Raw genomic sequence first — 17792 nt, 5'->3', positions numbered from 1 at the left:
CAACAAGAAAACATAACCATTTCATGACAAACTTGTTAGATATACTTACAAAGTTATCAATCGAACATCCCATGTAACGCACACATATTTCTTTTGTATAAACTTCCTGTATTTTTTCCTTTTTTCACCAATACTTGGTCTCCGTGTTATTTTTACAATGCAGTCTCCCAAGAAAAATCGCCGAGCAGGGCAACTTGATGCAACAGACTCTTTAGGAATTCACACCTTGGTCCAAGAAGCAATTCCTCAGATGGACACTGCTCTAAAAGTGAGATGGCAATGCTCTAACAGCTATGTGTAAATGACACGCTACTGAGCAATAAAATGCAGAGAATCTGGGACGAGCATTCCAATTCCTCAATTCTGATTTATTTGAGGCCCCACAGTTAAAATTCCTCAGTCTTTATACCTCATGAAAAAGTTCAGCTACAGCATGAAAAGAAAGACGCATATCTGGCATAGCAGCATCAGCACATACTTCCCTTCTGAATAATCAGCCTCAGAGGCTCTTAGCAAATACAAAAGGTTCTTTAAAGTGTCTACATGGCCACAAGTTGTTTACCAAAATTAATAAAAATTACACTTCGGTGGCAGCCTGTGTGTCCAACTGTTCTGACAAGTTGGGTGTGTCTACTGCTTGCCTAACTAAACATTTTTACAAATTAACATGACCACTAAAATGCTTATTGGTGCAAGTTTAAAAATTCAAGGCAGACTAACTGGAAGAAAAATGATATCCAAGAAATTTAATTATACAAGCTTCCACAATAAAAAGTGTTTCCTTAGAGCAGAGTTGTTTTTTACTAAGGCTAATGTCTTATGTAGTTTACATCAGTGCTGTTCACAGAGGACTACCAGGAACAAATCTTGCTGGCTATAATTCATATTTTATTTGCAGCATATGCTAATAATGCTTTGTAAATTATAAAAACAGACACTGCACTGCACTGAACGCATTCTTCTCATGATTAACAAAACAAAGACCAAATTTATGTTCTACAGTAGTAATTAACATTAGGGTTCTGCAAAAAAAAAAAAAAAAAAAAAAAACCTGCAAGAAGCAAGTCAGGAGTACCAATGACTCAAATCAAGGACTGGCCTGTCGTGTTTCCATAGTTGCTCCATCTTGGTCAGGATTGTAAGGAGCCAGTATTTACCCTGTCAAGATTGAACTTAAGGAAGGAATGATATTTATCAAGTTTTGTTACATTAAATAAAGGAAAACCAGTAACCCCTCCATCTACTCATGGGTCATGGACCAATCCCAGCAGCAGAAAACATTAACCCTGGATAGGTCCAAAACAAGACATGCTTATTAATACCATTTAGAGAGTTATCAATCTGCCTAACCTGCAAAGCACAGCAGTGGCATGGAAGGAAATCTGGAGTACCGCAAGAAAATCCCACAGTGACAAAGGGAGAATAGTCTCCCAAAACTATCAGGTAGCTGCTCTAAACACTGTGTCATGTTGCCACTTATCAAAGAATAATGTATTTAAGTAGAATAACAATCCATCTTATGGAAAAGATTCAGTAGGATAAAAACACTAATCAGGCAACAAAAATATAAACTTAAACAAGTAAATTATTTACTTCAGTTATCAGGCAAGAAAATAAAAGTGGTGACTCACGCCATATACTTGCAGCCAGCTGTGTTTTGTACATTCTCTCGTGCCATTGTCAGCTTAGGTGCTATTAGCCAATAAAGCATGTCTTTTAGGTTCTCCAGATTTAAGGAAGAATGAAAATGCAGAAGAATGGAATAGAGGGTTCTATTTTTTCTGTCCTTCTATTCATGATTTATGGTTATTTCACTTTATGAGTTAGCAGTAGTAAGAGCCAAACAATAATAATAAGGTAAAAGGCAAAAACTCTGCATCGATAGGAGTCAGATGAGGTGGCTGGGGCATCTGGTCAGGATGCCTATTGGACGCCTCCCAGGTGAGGTGTTCCAGGCACGTCTAACCGGGAGGAGGCCCCGGGGAAGACCCAGGACACGCTGGAGGGACTATGTCTCTTGGCTGGCCTGGGAACACCTCAGAATTCCCCCAGAAGAGCTAGCAGAAGTGGCCAGGGAGAGGGAAGTCTGGGTATCTCTGCTCAAGCTGCTGCCAACGACCCGATCTCGGATAAGCAGAAGAGAATGGATGGATGGATGGATGGATGAATAAAAGGCAAAAAAAAAATCTGGAGCTGTGTAAAGCTAAGCCACAACTACAAAGAAAGTGTGAAACTATAATATTGATTGCTTTGCATTAAAATTAAAGTAAAAACAAAAAATCAAAGCCTTGTAGAAGGCTTCTAACAAATATATTCACTCTACCAGACTGACAGCACACAGTGTAACACTAAAATTTATACAAGCTTCCACAATAAAAAGTGTTTCCTTAGAGCAGAGATGTTTTTTACTGAGGCTAATGTCTTATGTAGTTTACATCAGTGCTGTGAATGAAAACCACTGTGAATTTCCCCTTGGGATTAATAAAGTATCTGTCTATCTATCTATCTATCTATCTAAAAAGGATTCTTCATTATTTTGGAACTTATGCATCCATTATGTCTACATTTTTATTTGCTACATCCAACAGCAATCACGTACTCATCAAAACCATAAAGATAGGCACACTCTGCTTCTCAAGCTTCACTTCTGATGTAATACAGGAACATTGTCCTAACTGAAAACTATGAAAAAGACTATCCAACATACTGAAGAATGGCCTGACAGCATTCTATACTCAGTAATTTCAGCACTGATCCTGATCTTCTAAGTTAAAGCAGGATATTGTCACTTATATGTATATATATGTATATATGTATGTACTATGCAGTATGCTGCTGCTGGAGTATGTGAATTTCCCCTTGGGATTAATAAAGTATCTATCTATCTATCTATCTATAAATCAATACATATGGGTGCTAACTTATCCCATCAAAAATTTATGAGAAAACTCCAGTATCTGATTTATTAGCTTCTGCAGTATAAACTTAAAAAACATTTCTTAAAGGTTTGACATTGAGCAGATCACCTAGCCCAATACTGCTTGTCAATTTCTGTCCTCTTAATATGTAAATAATAATGTTAAGTAAATAGATGAAAGTCTTCAAGGTGCTGCCTTTCAACTATGTTTCCAGGAAACTCATGTCACATAGCTACATCTCTCATGCATGTCACAAAAGTTTTCAGAAAAACAAATAAAATGTACCCCCCACTGAAATCCAAACAGGTTATGTCAAAGCAGTGCTACAACTTTAGACAGCCTGATAACAACTGCAATTCTTGGCATCCTGCTCACTGTGAGATCCCCCCCCCCCACTTTACACTCACTTGCTACATCAAATGGAATGACTGCACTTGAAAATGGATGGGCGCCTTATGGTTTAAATTCATTTATGTACAGCATAACTAGAACTTTTCACTATCGATCCAGACTTGACTTGAAAGCTACTGCTCGAAATGCTCAACGCTCCCTTCCGGAGTGTTTCTTTAAGACAGTTGCTCTCCCCACCACAAACGTCATCTTCCATAAACTCATAACAGATATTTAATCGGCATTCAAGGTAAACGATTGAATAGAAAAGAAGAATTTACTTATATACTAAACTGGAAAGAATATTAGGAAATAAAATGCATCCAACATGTGCAAAACATGAATGCCTTATAGGCAAAGAGATGATAAATGCTTCTTAAAAATTAAGCAATTAGGCAAGACCACCCAGAGCAACATACCAGTTCCTGCCAACAAAGCCAAAAACAAAACCACTGACTGACAGGCCAAGGTTAATTATGTCTGGATATTTACAAAAAGTCTTTTAAAAAGATAGCAACCTACCTTTATACAAGGAATGCATCTTTCTGGAAAGATAAATCCAAAATGTAAATGTAGCTTGCACCAAAGAGAATGGGGGCAAAAACTTCCAAAAGCCATTGAAATGGACACATGGTGGCCAATGTGTCGGGAAACATCAAGGGAGGTTTCATTTGCCTTTACAGACCATTTTTACACACATATGCATATATTTTATTTAATGTTTTGTTCCCCAAAAAAGAATAACACCCAGCAAGACACAATGAAGTAAGCCCCAGTATTTAACAGCAAGATTGGGAATGTCTGCTATACCTCTGTGGAAAGTGCGGAGCATTCAGAAGTCAAAGCTTTTGCTTCTAACCTGACATTAGCTATGCAGCAGATGGCTACCATTTATTTCTATATTCTCTCTGTTGATTATTTAAATGGACAGTTACAATTTACAAATAATTGCTCTTACTAGAAAGAAGTACTGATATAGTGTGATAGTCACCAAAAACCAGAGGCAAATAAGAAATATGTTTTCAGTGGTTCAGTTTACTTCTAAATATGACAGACAAGGAAACAGTTGTTGGAACTGTAATTACATGACGTAGTTACAACTAAAACTTGTAATTACATGTTATTTGTAAGATATGTAGTAATCACCAAATGAGCCCACTGCAAAATGTTTGGAGCTGGGAGAGAGCAACACCATCACTGTTCCACTGTGCTGCCCAATTATTATTAACTGCATACATTTTTAGTGTCATGTATTCAACCATTAATTTTTAGACAGCTTTTCCAGCTTTGGATCACAGAACTAGGCATTATCCCAGTAGGAATGAGCAGAACACAGGAATGAGAGGTGGGTAGGAGTGCAGAGGGTCCTACTTCAGCAGTACTTGGCAGACAGCAAAAACCAACCCTGGATAGGGTGCACTTGCCACTTTATTATGTACTCCTATATGGTACTCAAATTTTGCCTCTAGGACTGCATGAATTCTTTAGGGCATCAACAAAATGAAACAAACATTTCACAGGGATTATAGACCATGCTGAATTGATGGCACTGTAATATGCAATGTCCCTTTCCATCTTTTCCCAAAGGTGTTCACTGCATTATGAGCAAGGGACTGTGCAGGCCATTGGAGTAAACCAAAGTCACTGTTATGTTTATGGCACTAGCTTGAAAAGATGAGTGCTTTATGACATAGATACTTCCTTTAGAATAATGTTCTATCTGAACCACTAGTAGACTGTGACCATAAAAGGATACAACAATGCATGGGAGAAGTATGTATTTTGATTTCTCCAGTGCCTTCAATATTATCCAGCAATCCCTGTAAAGGCTAGGCTCAGAGATGTACAGGTGGATGAGCCTGTGGTGTCCTGGATAATGGACTATCTGTCAGACAGGCCGCAGTTTGTGAGGTTCATGGACTGTATTAATGAAGTGGATGTAAGCAACACTGGAGCACCACAAGGAACAAGGAAGTCCTGTAATCGTACACTGAGTGAATGTTGAGATTGTGTATTGAATTTTGAGGTCCACATCAATGAGATGCTGAACTGGTTTCATGGCACAAAGGAACTACAGTATGTAAGAAAGGAGATTGCATTCCTTCAATGTGAGTAGTTACATCCTTTACATGTTGTACAACTCTGTGATGGCATGTGTGATTTTTTTACACTGTGGTATGTTGTGCAGGTAACAAGAGAGGCCCAATTGAATCAATAAGCTAATTAAGAAGGCAGGCTCAGTTATGGGTCGCACTCTCAACCCACCGGTGGTAGTAGCATAGGAGAGAATGAAGACCAAACTGATAACCAGTATGACCAATGTTGCACATCCTCTCTCTGACACACTAACACTGAGTGCTGTCAGCCAACAAATCAGTTAGCAGAAATGTGTCAAGAAACACTATTGGGGCTCGTACCTAGAGGAGTACAACTTTATAATGTTTCTTTGTGACCGTGACTGCTCTTTTTATCGTTGGTCAAATCGGAAGTGTTTCTTTCTTTTTAGTAATTCAGGTAGGTATTTCAGGGAGGTTGATGTTTTGTTTCAATATTTTTTTATTTATTGAGCCTCTGTAAAAAGCTAAATGTCTCCCTCGGGTCAAATAAAGCGCTTTCAATCTATCTTAGGTACACTCTGGCATTCAAACAACCCTCAATTTGTATTAAGATGTTTAATGTTTGCCAAGAAAACATTTTCTACACCAATAAATCATCATTGCCAGGCTCCACAATATCAATCTAAACAAGTGAATTGGCACTGTTTATGCCAAAAGTTGTGCTTAATATTTGCATGTTGCTGCAGAGACTGAGATTTATCTGAACAAGCAACATTTTTTTTCTATCTTTAGCCATCCAGTTTTGGTAATCACGTGCCCAATGTAGCCTGTAGGCTAACAGCAGTAAACAGTTGATGGGGTGTTCTGCTGCCATCACCCATCAGTTTGAAAGTTTGCCATGGTGTGTAAAGTTTTGTAAAGTCCTGTTAGGAAGATTTTTGTGGGCTTTCTGTAATCTTGATTGAGTTTAGCCAATCTCCTCTGATCTCTATCACTAGAAGATCATTTGTCCACAAAACTGCCACTCACCATTCTCTAGACTCGGCAGGCTACTGTGCATTGGATGGAGTAGTGGCTCTCTGGCTAAAGCATATGTGCTGGTAACTCAAAGGTTGCCGGTTCGAATCCTGGCAGTGACAAAAGGAATGCTAACTTCATTGGGCCCATGAACAAGGCTGTTAACCTTGTAAGCTGGGGTATGCGAAAAATGACAGATTCCTGATACAAGAAATTGGATATGGTGAATAAAGGATTAAAAAAAGAAAATCCGAGGAGGGCAGTTGGTTTTGTAATGCTGGAATCACTGCATCTGGAAGCAATAATCATATCACGGTCAAAGGTGTTTAGATCAGCTAAACCACTTGACCACATCTGCATGGTGTATTCACATGGACCTACAACCACTTAAGTTGGCTGCATGGAGGAGCACGTGGCCGCTAGGCATATGAATGTGTATATGCATGACAGACACACATATTCATACGCACAGGGAAAATTAAGGGCAAGAAAATAATTATTCTGTTTTGGAGCCTAGCAAAACCAAAGAGAATGGGGCCATATCTGCATCCCCAAATATAAAATTTAAACTGAATTTAAATATGAAATTATTTATGTTTAAGATGAATATTGAAAAGTTCAGTTTCACACACCCTGCTTAAATTTGACAGCAATTCAGCAATAATTTATGGTATTACTTTATTGACCTTGGTTATCCAAAGTCAGATGAGTAGTCTGTTACCAGATAGATGGCACCATAGTAAAACAGGACATTTCTAACTTGTTTTTTTTTCTTCCAAATGATGCCCACTGACAAAGGCCTTCTCTAATTTCCACTTAAATGTAAGTGAAATGCAGTAGCATATTACTTGCAGCATCGCTGCTTAAAAATAACAATCCTGAAATACCAGGTTCACAGTTAAGTTCTTAGCACTTGAACAGTAATTGGGATCACAGACCATCTGAATCATTTCAAAAATTCAACAAATGCAGCCAGCTGTTCCAACATGCCCAAACATCTTTAAAATAAGTATTTAGAGAAAAAAAAAGGAATGCATAGTTTAAAGTTGGATTTTTCAAGTATGCATCAGGTTGCACAGTATGACCCAAATTTCTCATTACAAATAAAACTCTGAAATACTGCAATAGCATCAGGACTTGTGCTAAAAAACCCTCAAGGGTGACCACTTGACATTTTCAAAACAATGTTATGAGAACAAGTTAAACCTTATTTTAAAAACTGAACCAAAACAATAAATGCCTAACCCTACAAATAATTTAAACACTACTGCACTGCTGACCTATTTTATCAAACTACAGACTTTAATAAAACCTCACTGAACTTCATATCCAGTTCAAAATCATGGGGACCTACCAGCTAACTTGGCAGTACCAGGATGAAAGCAGGTAACTGCTGAAGCACACGGACACTCAGTTATATAAGACCACTATAAAGTCACCAAATAACCTAACACTCACACGTTTAGGAAGTTGGTAGAAAACTTGAAACTAGAATATCAAAACTTAAAGAAGGAAAAAAAACACAAGTGGAAACACAGGCAGAACAGGCAACCTTCAACACAGAATTCAAAGGTAGGGCAGCGAGGCAGCAGCACTAAACACTGCACCACAGTACTATCCTCATAAATTAACAGCTTAAAATAAATAACATCTACAAGTTATGTTTTAGCTCTCAAACCCCAGACTATAATAGAACTAACTATCCATTCCTTCTCCCACTATCTGACCCACTTAATACTGAATATTTAATGCTAATCTACTGTAGTCACTTCATCTTCACTGTATTAAAGCTCTGCTGTAAGGTGTCCCCTGGTACCTGGTATATACTTGTTGGTCATGCCTTAAAGTTTAAAAAAGGGAATTTGGTGGCATGGTCTCTCTCCATAAACAATACATTTTCTGAGTCTAGTCTGGGATTACAGGATTACAAGGAGCAGGAATCCACTCACAAGATGCCACTCCATCATAAATCAAATTCATTTACGTGATTTACACAATGTGTCACTGGTGAGAACTGATGTACTTGAAGAAAACACCACAAAGTCACAGTCACAATGGGCTACTTCCACATCCCCCCCATCCCCCCCCCCCCCCCTCCCCCCCCATCTCTTAACTAGCTTTTGAACATTCTAGAAATCTTCCTGTAGGATAAAGTCTACTCAAGATACTACCATTATCGTGCACACACAGGAAATATGTCGATGAAAGACAAACATTCAGCTGTAAAAATGACAAAATAATATGACATTCTTTCACACTTTTAAAAAATTACAGAACAAAAATCAAATAATATCTGTATCATTTTTTTCTGCTTATTTTTAGACACATAAGGACTGGTCAACTTTAAATAAAGAACAATATACCAAGTCTTCTTCTGTTTTTTTAAACTGCTATTCTGAAACCCAGACAATGAAATATGGTTATATTTTGTGTGTGTTTTGTATTTAAAAGGGCTGTTCCAGTTTGAGCCTGACATAAACCCAGAAATGGATCAAAGCTATTGCTTTCTTCCCTGCTCTTTTTATATTAACAGAAATCAGGCAGATTTCACCTAAAGAAATATTGTTGAAGTGTATTGGAGAAAATATGTGGAAAATGGGAAACTTTTCTTTATACAGAGAGTACGAGGAGTCAGGAAAAAATGAATTAAGTCATATCCAAGAAGTGGATTTTTTCTTCTGCATTCTAAGAATAGGCTGATAAATACTGAAATATCTTAGCTATTAGCAAACCATCCATCCATCCATTATCCAACCCGCTATATATTCTAGCAAGTCTATGTCACACCAGTAGAGGATGGGTGCAATCCTGAAATTGAAGGTAAAAATCTTGAGCTAATCTGCCCAGCTACTGAACAAAGAATCAAGTACACATTTAAAAATAAAGATGTCAACAGTGGTTCTTCAGAGAGAATGCAATAGCAGAGCCATTTTCAGCCAAATAAGCATCCACACAAAGGTCCCAGAAAGAACCTTTATTTATTTAGATTCAAAACAGGTTCCATAAATAATCACAAACAGATGATAACAGATTTTTAAATACCAATGGGTTCCTTATTTTAAAAGTGCTCCCACTACATATAATAACTCAGGCTACGTTCAGTTTTCCTGATCTGTTACAATCCCGATAAGTAGCCTACCATACATTAAAGATTTCAGTTTTGGAACCTTTTCAAAGGGAAAGAACCCTTCCCAGCATGAAATGGTTCAATGTCAAGCAAGGGTGCTACAGGGAACCACACAACCCAGTAAAGTGCTATCTTAAGAGCCATTATTTTTAAGAGTGTAACTGCCCATTGAGGTCAAAGAACATTCCTGTAGAATGGGAATGAATGGGTTTTCATCTTCAGTGTGCAGTAATGATGCAAATGTAACTCTCAATCGGCCAAAGATTTTTTTTCACATGGCACCCTTTACAAAACACACTGCTTTACAACACAAACAAGAATTAAGTTCAAAGTAATGGAATTAAACATAAGATCATGTAATACATGGTAAACTTTGAAGAGTCCCCAGAATAAAAGATGAACTGACAGTACATGGGAGTAGATTGATGGTATGAGTTTACTGTAAAACAGAATCAAGATTGAAAGACAAAATGAATACAACTACAGATAATGCTCACTTCTTAACTCATTAGATTGAAGGAACAGATAAGTAGCTGTGAAAGGGAATATATAATACATGTAGATACCTGAAAGCTTACATGGATCTGGTAGCATTTCACCACATAACCGTTCATACACCTAAACCAATACAGCAAACCTGTTCATATCAAAATTAATTACTGGAAATACACAAATCATTTACTCTCACTTCATAACTAAATGAAACGTAAATTAATTCAAATGAACGGGGAATCGAACCAGGCGTTTAGTGTTTATTGATTTACCAATCACAAAGCATAACTTGGCACAGATTGTGGCCCCACGCTATAATCGGCATCATACGGACCTCGCCATCATTAAAGGCTCCTTCACCAGCATTAACTACTTGGAGAAACTTCACAAGTCGAGGAAATCTAATGAAAGTTGAAATCGCTCTTTTATTTTCTTTGGTTGGTACTTACGAGAACCCGAATTTGAGAGGTCGGTGGTCCTTTTTGACGACTGCTCGACTTGCTTTTATTTTTAATGTAAACACTTAAACTTGGCTTAAAAAGACAAAAAGGGGATCACCGTATACACGAAGACACGCTGATGTTTCTGTTTTTTGTTTGTGGGGTGAGAGCGAATGTCATTTTTGGAAACCTCTCCCTTTAACGCAACTGTCACTGAATCGTCAAATAAAAAAAGAAAAAGAAACTAGCATAGCGTAACGCAAAGTGTTGTAAACTTCGTGTGAGAAGTGAGAAGGCGGACGACCACGCAAAGTCCGACCCGTGAGTGTGCCATGCCAGACGCTTTTTTCCATGCTAGGAAATTCCTTAAAACAAGAGGTCATATACATTACCACTGTGTTCTTGATCGTGAAAGCTGTCCGTATTTTCCTAGAGCGCTAAGCTTGTAACAGTTTTCAGATCTCCACGATTTCTTTATATATAAAGGCTTTATTTTTTGTTTCGTTTGTTTTTATTTTACTCCGCTCCAGCGTCTAAGGCTTGAGGTTTTGATCCAGTGCTGATTGGAGTAAGCGGAACGCAGCTCCACGGAAAGGAGAGCAGCATTCCAGCGTGGAGAGAATTCCAACTTTCATCCAAGCCCTAGAGGCACCAGGCTGGGGAAATAGGGGGCGTATGAAAGCAAACCTGAAAGCCCGATCCGTGCGTCCAAAGCGCTTCGCGGTCCTTTTTATTTTACGGACAACGTTTTAAGGGTAAAGCAAATACACGCTTCAATACAAGCCGTCTAAAGTGCCCGGAAAGCAAAATGCCAAGGTCCACCCCCCCAACCCCCGCCAACCTCGACAGTGACCGAACGAAACCTTCGGAGATTTTTATTCTTTGAACAAAGGAGCAAAAAAAGCCAACAAACTTACTAAAACTTACGTATATAAATCATCCCCGCTCGATCAGCTCAAGTCGTTTTTAGAATAACGGTATGCATGAAGAAGTCGCCATAAACTTTCGCCACGAATCGACTCTGATCACACTGTTTTTTCCCTACCAGCAAAAGCACTAAGCTGCAGCTCAAACTTGGACAGTCGCCGCATTGTTAGCATTCCTTAGCAGTCACGTGACGCCCCCTCGCGCGTCAGCGGCTCCTGCGGGACAAGGGCGGAGTTTCCCAGTTATCCTCTTGTAGCGCGGCTGAGCGAGGCGCGCCGTCCAGTCCTGCATCCTGTGGAGGAGGAGGACAAATATAAATGCAGATAAACACACGAACGAAGGCACGTTTCAAGTAAATGACGGCGGAAATAAATACTTAAGTAGACATGCGTTCAAGTCGTGTATGTGTTCAGCTATTTATAAGTTTTGATAAATGATCAATTGAACATTTAAACATTTGTATTTTAATGGTCATTTATGTATTTGCAGGCGGATGGATGGATGGATAAATGTATAAATACAGTATATGTAAACATATTTTACTTTATATGGATTTTTTACACTGGTTTGTTAAATGTTTAATTTTTCAGTTGCTTCATTTCTATTTTCAAACCGCGTTTGTTCATTTAGTTGTTTTTATTATTTTAAACGTGAAACTCGATTATCAATGTATTTATAGCTGAGAGGCCAGTCCACTTTGTTGTTGAATATAGTTTTTAATTTCTCATTTCATTTTGTAACAATCCACCTTAATAAATGCATAACTGTCTGTGTCCGTTTGGTTGCTATATCCTAGTCATTCCAGCAGATGGTGCATCACAAATATCTGTAGTAATAAAATGCATTGCATTTGTCAATCCAACATGTGGTGCATCACAAACATCCATCCATCCATCCATTTTCTAACCCGCTGAATCCGAACACAGGGTCACAGGGGGTCTGCTGGAGCCAATCCCAGTCAACACAGGGCACAAGGCAGGAAACAAGCCTGGGCAGGGTGCCAACCCACCGCAGGACACACACAAACACACCCACACACCAACCACACACTAGGGCCAATTTAGAATCACCAATCCACCTAACCTGCATGTCTTTGGACTGTGGGAGGAAACCGGAGCGCCCGGAGGAAACCCACGCAGACATGGGGAGAACATGCAAACTCCACGCAGGGTGGACCCGGGAAGCGAACCCGGGTCTCCTAACTGCGAGGCAGCAGTGCTACCACTGCGCCACCGTGCCACCCATCACAAACATTAACACTGCTTTTACGAATCCCATACCAAATGGCATATAACAGAGATATATGCACTTCATTTTTTTATTGCAACACATGGCATAGTTGTAGCAATTAATTTTATTACTACAAATGTATTTTTTTTTAATAAAATTTTTATTGATGTCCAAAAACAAATAGTGCAGTAGAGAAGCACCATGAATTGTGTTGCTGTTGAACATCTCCAGCAGAGGACTGACTCTCTGAAGTCTGAATGTTCTTCCCATCTCCCTAATTTCTCTCCAGGTACTGTGGTTTTCTCCCACAGCCCAAAGATTTCTGTGTTGACACTAATATGGCCCTACTGGTATTGCCATTAGTGGGTCTTGTGAGAACTGGTCAACCCATCCAGGACTGGTTCTCGCTTTGTATTCACTCTGTGACAGGAGACTGGACAGGTTGTGGTTCGCGGTTAAGCAGGTCATTGAATGAAGGGATTTGTTTGTCTTTTTAAGCACTGATTGTGCGAAACTAGCATTCCTTAAATTTAAATTAAGTCAAATGACTGTATTGTGAACTGTATTATACTGTACTCTACTATAAATAGATAAATAAATAAAAGTTAAATGAATAGATAGTAATAAATTGAAATAAATAGTAATAAATATATAAATAGTAACAACAACTAATAATAAATACAACAGTTGTAACGAATGTACTGCCTATACTAGGGGCAAATCTGAGGGCACAAGGGCAGCACAGAGTTCAGAGTCCGGATATCTAAGGGGTAGAAGCTGTTGTTGTACCTGGCAGAATTGGTTTGGATGCTACAGTACCTTCTGCCAGATGGAAGTGGAACAAGGTAGGGGTGGTAGCATTCCTTCACAATGCTGTACTCATTCAGGATGCAACACTGGATAAAGATGTCTTTAATAGAGGGCAAAAAGGTCCCAATGATCTTTTCTACTGTGTGCACATTCTGTTGTAAGACCTTACTGTCAGAGACACTGCAGTTCCCAGTTGAGACGGTGATGCAGCTGGTCAGGATGTTCACAATGGGGCCCCTGTAAATTGTTGTGGGAAAGAAAGGAGGTTGGTTTCCCCCGTTCAGTCACCAAAGGAAGTGGAGTTGCTTCTGCACCTTCTTGGCTGTAGAGGTGTTAACTGACCAAGTAATGTAGGCTGTCAGGTGCACACCAAAGAATTTGGAACTCTTGACCAGTTCCATTGCAGAGACCTCAATGTATAGTGGAGTGTGGACAGCATAGACCTTCCTTAAGTCAATACTCTTCCCTTTTGTCTTATCTATGTTAAGAGACAGATTTTTGCACTTGCACCAGTCTGTCAATCATCATATTCCATAAGCTGACTTATCCTCATTGCTGATGAAACCCACCACTATTGTGTTGTCAGCAAACTTAATGATAGTGTTAGAGTTATTTGCAGCCAAACAATCATGAGTCAGCAGAGTGAACAGAAGTGGGCTGAGTACACAGCCCTGTGGGGCACCAGTGCTCAGTGTGATGGTACTAGAGATGGTGTTTCTAATAACGGACTGTCTGGGGTCTCTTTGTCAGGAAGTCAAGGATTCAGTTGCATAGGGAAGTGTTGTAGCCATGCAGACTCAGATTCCCTATAAGCTTCTGAGGGATGATGGTGTTAAATGCTGAACTGATGGCTAAGAATAGCACTCTAGCAATTTACAAACTGGGGAAACTGTGTAAAAGACAGGGGTCATGCTTAATGCACTTTAAATTTTTTTATACTAGCAACCTGGACAAAACTTACATAAAGACAAAGAAGAAGAGGGCAGACAGACCCCTCACTGACAGTATTGGGGTTAGCAATGGAAGCCAAAGTTATGGAGCTATGGGGCAGCGGTTTTTTCTTCTCTGCTGGTGTGCATCAGTATGTTTTTTTTAAACATGAAGGTTTTTTACACTGTATGTTTTATACTTAAAATATGCATTGTGTCTATTCACTTTATTACTGATGTTCTTATTTAGCAGAACATTTAATTTGTTTCTTCATGCCTGTGTTTTTCCATATGTAAGTATTTGAATGCCATATTCACTCACTTGTTTATTTGGCAATGTAGTGGCATAATAGTTTTTTTATTCGATTTATGTTTACCATTTTTATGGAGGGGTGACATGGCAGCATAGCAGTTATAAAGCAGCTTCATGGATCCAGCAAGGTTTTATTTTGGGTTCCTCTGTTATCTTCAAACATTACCAAAGCCTTAAAGGTTACATTAAACTGATGAATCCAAATTGTCCTTGTGTGGGTGTATGTGTGTGAGTGGGCACTGCAATGGACTGGCACCTTGTGCGGCTCTGTTGGAATAGGCCTTGGCCAACCATTGTTCTGCACTGCATTAAACAGGTTTGAGATTATTATTATTATTACTATTATTATTATTTACTGGAACATCCATATGTTTTTCCATCCAGTTTTTGAATCTGCTGTTTTTAATATGGAGCTGCATTCTAATAGTGTATGTAGTACTGCTCTCTCGCAGCTCTCAGACCCTCTGTGTGATTCCTGCATATGTAACTTTAAAATGTTCCCTCATGTTACACTGGTTTTCCCTGCGCCTTTGGTCTTCTGTCTCATCCCAAAGATTTGCAGATTAGGTTGACTGACAAGTCTTTTGGGGCTCAAAATGGCTAAACCAGTTTGTGTATGAATGTGTGTATATGTGACAATGAACTGCAATGGACTGGTGTCACATCCAGAACTGGTGCCATTCCTTGTTGGTTGTTAATGGAGGGGTAGCTGGTGACTCTGGATAAAGTGGGGACACAAAATTGTATGCAAGAGATATTTTTTTTCAGGTGAGCTACATATGAGACTGGTGGTGTCACTACTTGAATGTTTATTTTCTATGTTATTTTAATAAATTAACGAAAATGAGGCCATTGTTTTTAAGTGATAGAATTGGAAAGCTAAATGGGATCCAAATATAACCCAAGACATGGTAAAAAGTTCAGTATAATTAAACTATAAAAGTAACTGGCCGCCATAGAGAGAGTACATAAGAAAGATCTCAAAACTGTTTTGATGGAAAAAAGTCATACAGTCCAGGCTATCAATTAATCATTGATTCCAAAGCACAACCTAGCTGAGACTTGAAGATCCCAAGTGTGTTTGTTTGCACCATGTCTGTTATGACATAATTGGTTTCATGTGTTAACAATTGCTTCTATCAAAAATGTTTCCAAGAATTTGTATAAATCTGGTCTTAAGCAAGCTTCCAGTTGTGCCACATGTTCTTTCACAAAAATGTACTTTTAAGTTCTGCTGGCATATTCTCTACATGAATACTTGAATTAGAGGTCTAGGGTTGTGGATTCAATTATTATACAGCTTTTAATTATATCATAAAACTGATTTGAGTACAAAAAGTTTGGAAACTATCTGCTAAGTGTGTCACAATGCTAGAAGTAATATAAATTATAAATATATGCGTGTTGATTGGCGCTTTCAAGAACAAATTTCACTGTACTCTATATACATAACAATAATGGCACTTTAATCCTATAAATATATACAATGACGATCAAATCTTGGCCTGGTCACTGTCTCTGTGGAGTCTCCATGTCTCCATACTTTCATCATTTCCATGTTAAAGAAAATCCACATGAACATAGGGCAACATGAGTAGTGTAGGTGACAATACGATGGACAGGCATCCCGGGCAGGAATCAGGAAGATCCCTTAATCCTGGACAGGAGGGCCTGAGTGAACAGAAAGGCACCCCGGCCAAGACAGGGAAGTATGGCACACCTGGACAAGACTGCCCTAAGGGAGAGATGGACATCCCAACCAGAGAAGATTCCCGACCTGGACAAGAAGCCCCAAGCAAATGGACAAGTGTCCCGACCAGAACATGATTCCATTACCTTCCCTGGATGGGAGACAAGAGAAGGACAGGGAAGGACTGCCTCCAAGGGGTGGCTATTCTCCCCAGGCACTAGATGGCAGCAGCCCTCCATATCGGCACCCATTCAGGAGCCTGCAGGAGTTGTAGTCTAGCAGCACAGACCTGCTGGGGTCTGTGGGTCCCACAAGGGTGTGCTGCAGGAAGCTACACTCCCCACTGTATTGGACTTCCGTATGATCTGGAAGTGCTTCCAACTGGCAGTAGCCCTGGCACCGGAAGTACTCCTGGATCCTCAACATAAGGCACTCCCTTGTCCAGATGAGTAGGAGCTGGGAGGGAGGAAGGAAGGCAACACTCGACTGGAGGAGGGCAGTGCAGTGGAGAGAGGAGAGATGATTGGAAGAGAGAGAGAACTTGTGCTTGTGTCACTTTGTGGAGGTATTGTGGTCAAATAAATCATCCTTTATTTGAACCCAGGACTCTGTGTGTGTTCATTTGGAGTTTGGGGCTTGCTTGCACCCTGTTTCCATCATAGTAGTCACAGAAACAACAGTGCTGAAAAAATTGAAAATCAAATGGTATAAAATAAGCCATTGCCAGGTTGTGGAATATTTTCTAGAACAAGTGTCCCCAGCTCTGGTCCTGGAAGACCACAGTGGCTGCAGATTTTCATTCTAATCCTTTTCTTAATTAGTGACCTGTTTTTGCTTTGCTTTTGAATTAATTTTATTTGATTCTTGAAGACTTAGACTCCTTAATTGTTTCTTTTTCCTTTATTAGCTGCCAAACAATAATGAGATACAAGATGAACCAAAACATGACCAGCAAACTGCGTTGATCATACAAAATCTGAAAATAAAGAAAGGTGAAGGTCTCAGGAATGTTGATCTGCTCAGGTCGCCAAAACATTTTAACTTTGCTCTTCTAAAAGAGAAAATCAACAATTTTGAAAATGTCTGCTATTGCACAATATGAGCAACAACAAGCCATGGAATTAAAGAACGCGTTTAATTAACAACAAGACTCAGCGCTTAATTAAGCAACTGGTTGGAGTGCAATTGATTGGAGTTTGAGGCCCTCACTTAGTTGGTCTTCTGCTGGATCACTCACTTCACATTTCATTTCTGTTTGGGTGCCATTTAAGGAAAGAAATAAAGCAATTCAGAGGAACGATGAAGATACTCAGGGAAACAAATCTTATAAAAAAGTCAATTAAAATTAATTCAAAAGAAGTTAATTAGCAGCAAAAACAGGTCACTAATTAAGAAAAGGGTTAGAGTGACAACCTGCAGCCACTGTGGAGCCTCCAGGACCGGAGCTAGGGA

General features: G+C 39.2%; 1 protein-coding gene across 1 annotated transcript in view; it reads right to left on the bottom strand.

Moving 5' to 3' along the window:
• Positions 1–11522, bottom strand: part of lats2 (large tumor suppressor kinase 2) — a 71961-nt gene extending 60439 nt beyond the window's left edge. Inside the window, exon 1 of the mRNA XM_028800556.2 lies at positions 11369–11522. The gene's annotated coding sequence lies outside the window, so the exon portion shown is untranslated. The remainder of the gene's footprint in view (positions 1–11368) is intronic.
• Positions 11523–17792: the final 6270 nt, after the last annotated feature.

This window comes from Erpetoichthys calabaricus, chromosome 4 (genome assembly GCF_900747795.2).
Source record: "Erpetoichthys calabaricus chromosome 4, fErpCal1.3, whole genome shotgun sequence".
Lineage (NCBI taxonomy): Eukaryota > Metazoa > Chordata > Cladistia > Polypteriformes > Polypteridae > Erpetoichthys > Erpetoichthys calabaricus.
The sequence above is the reverse complement of the archived record's forward strand: the minus strand, read 5'-3'. Positions and strand labels throughout refer to the sequence as shown.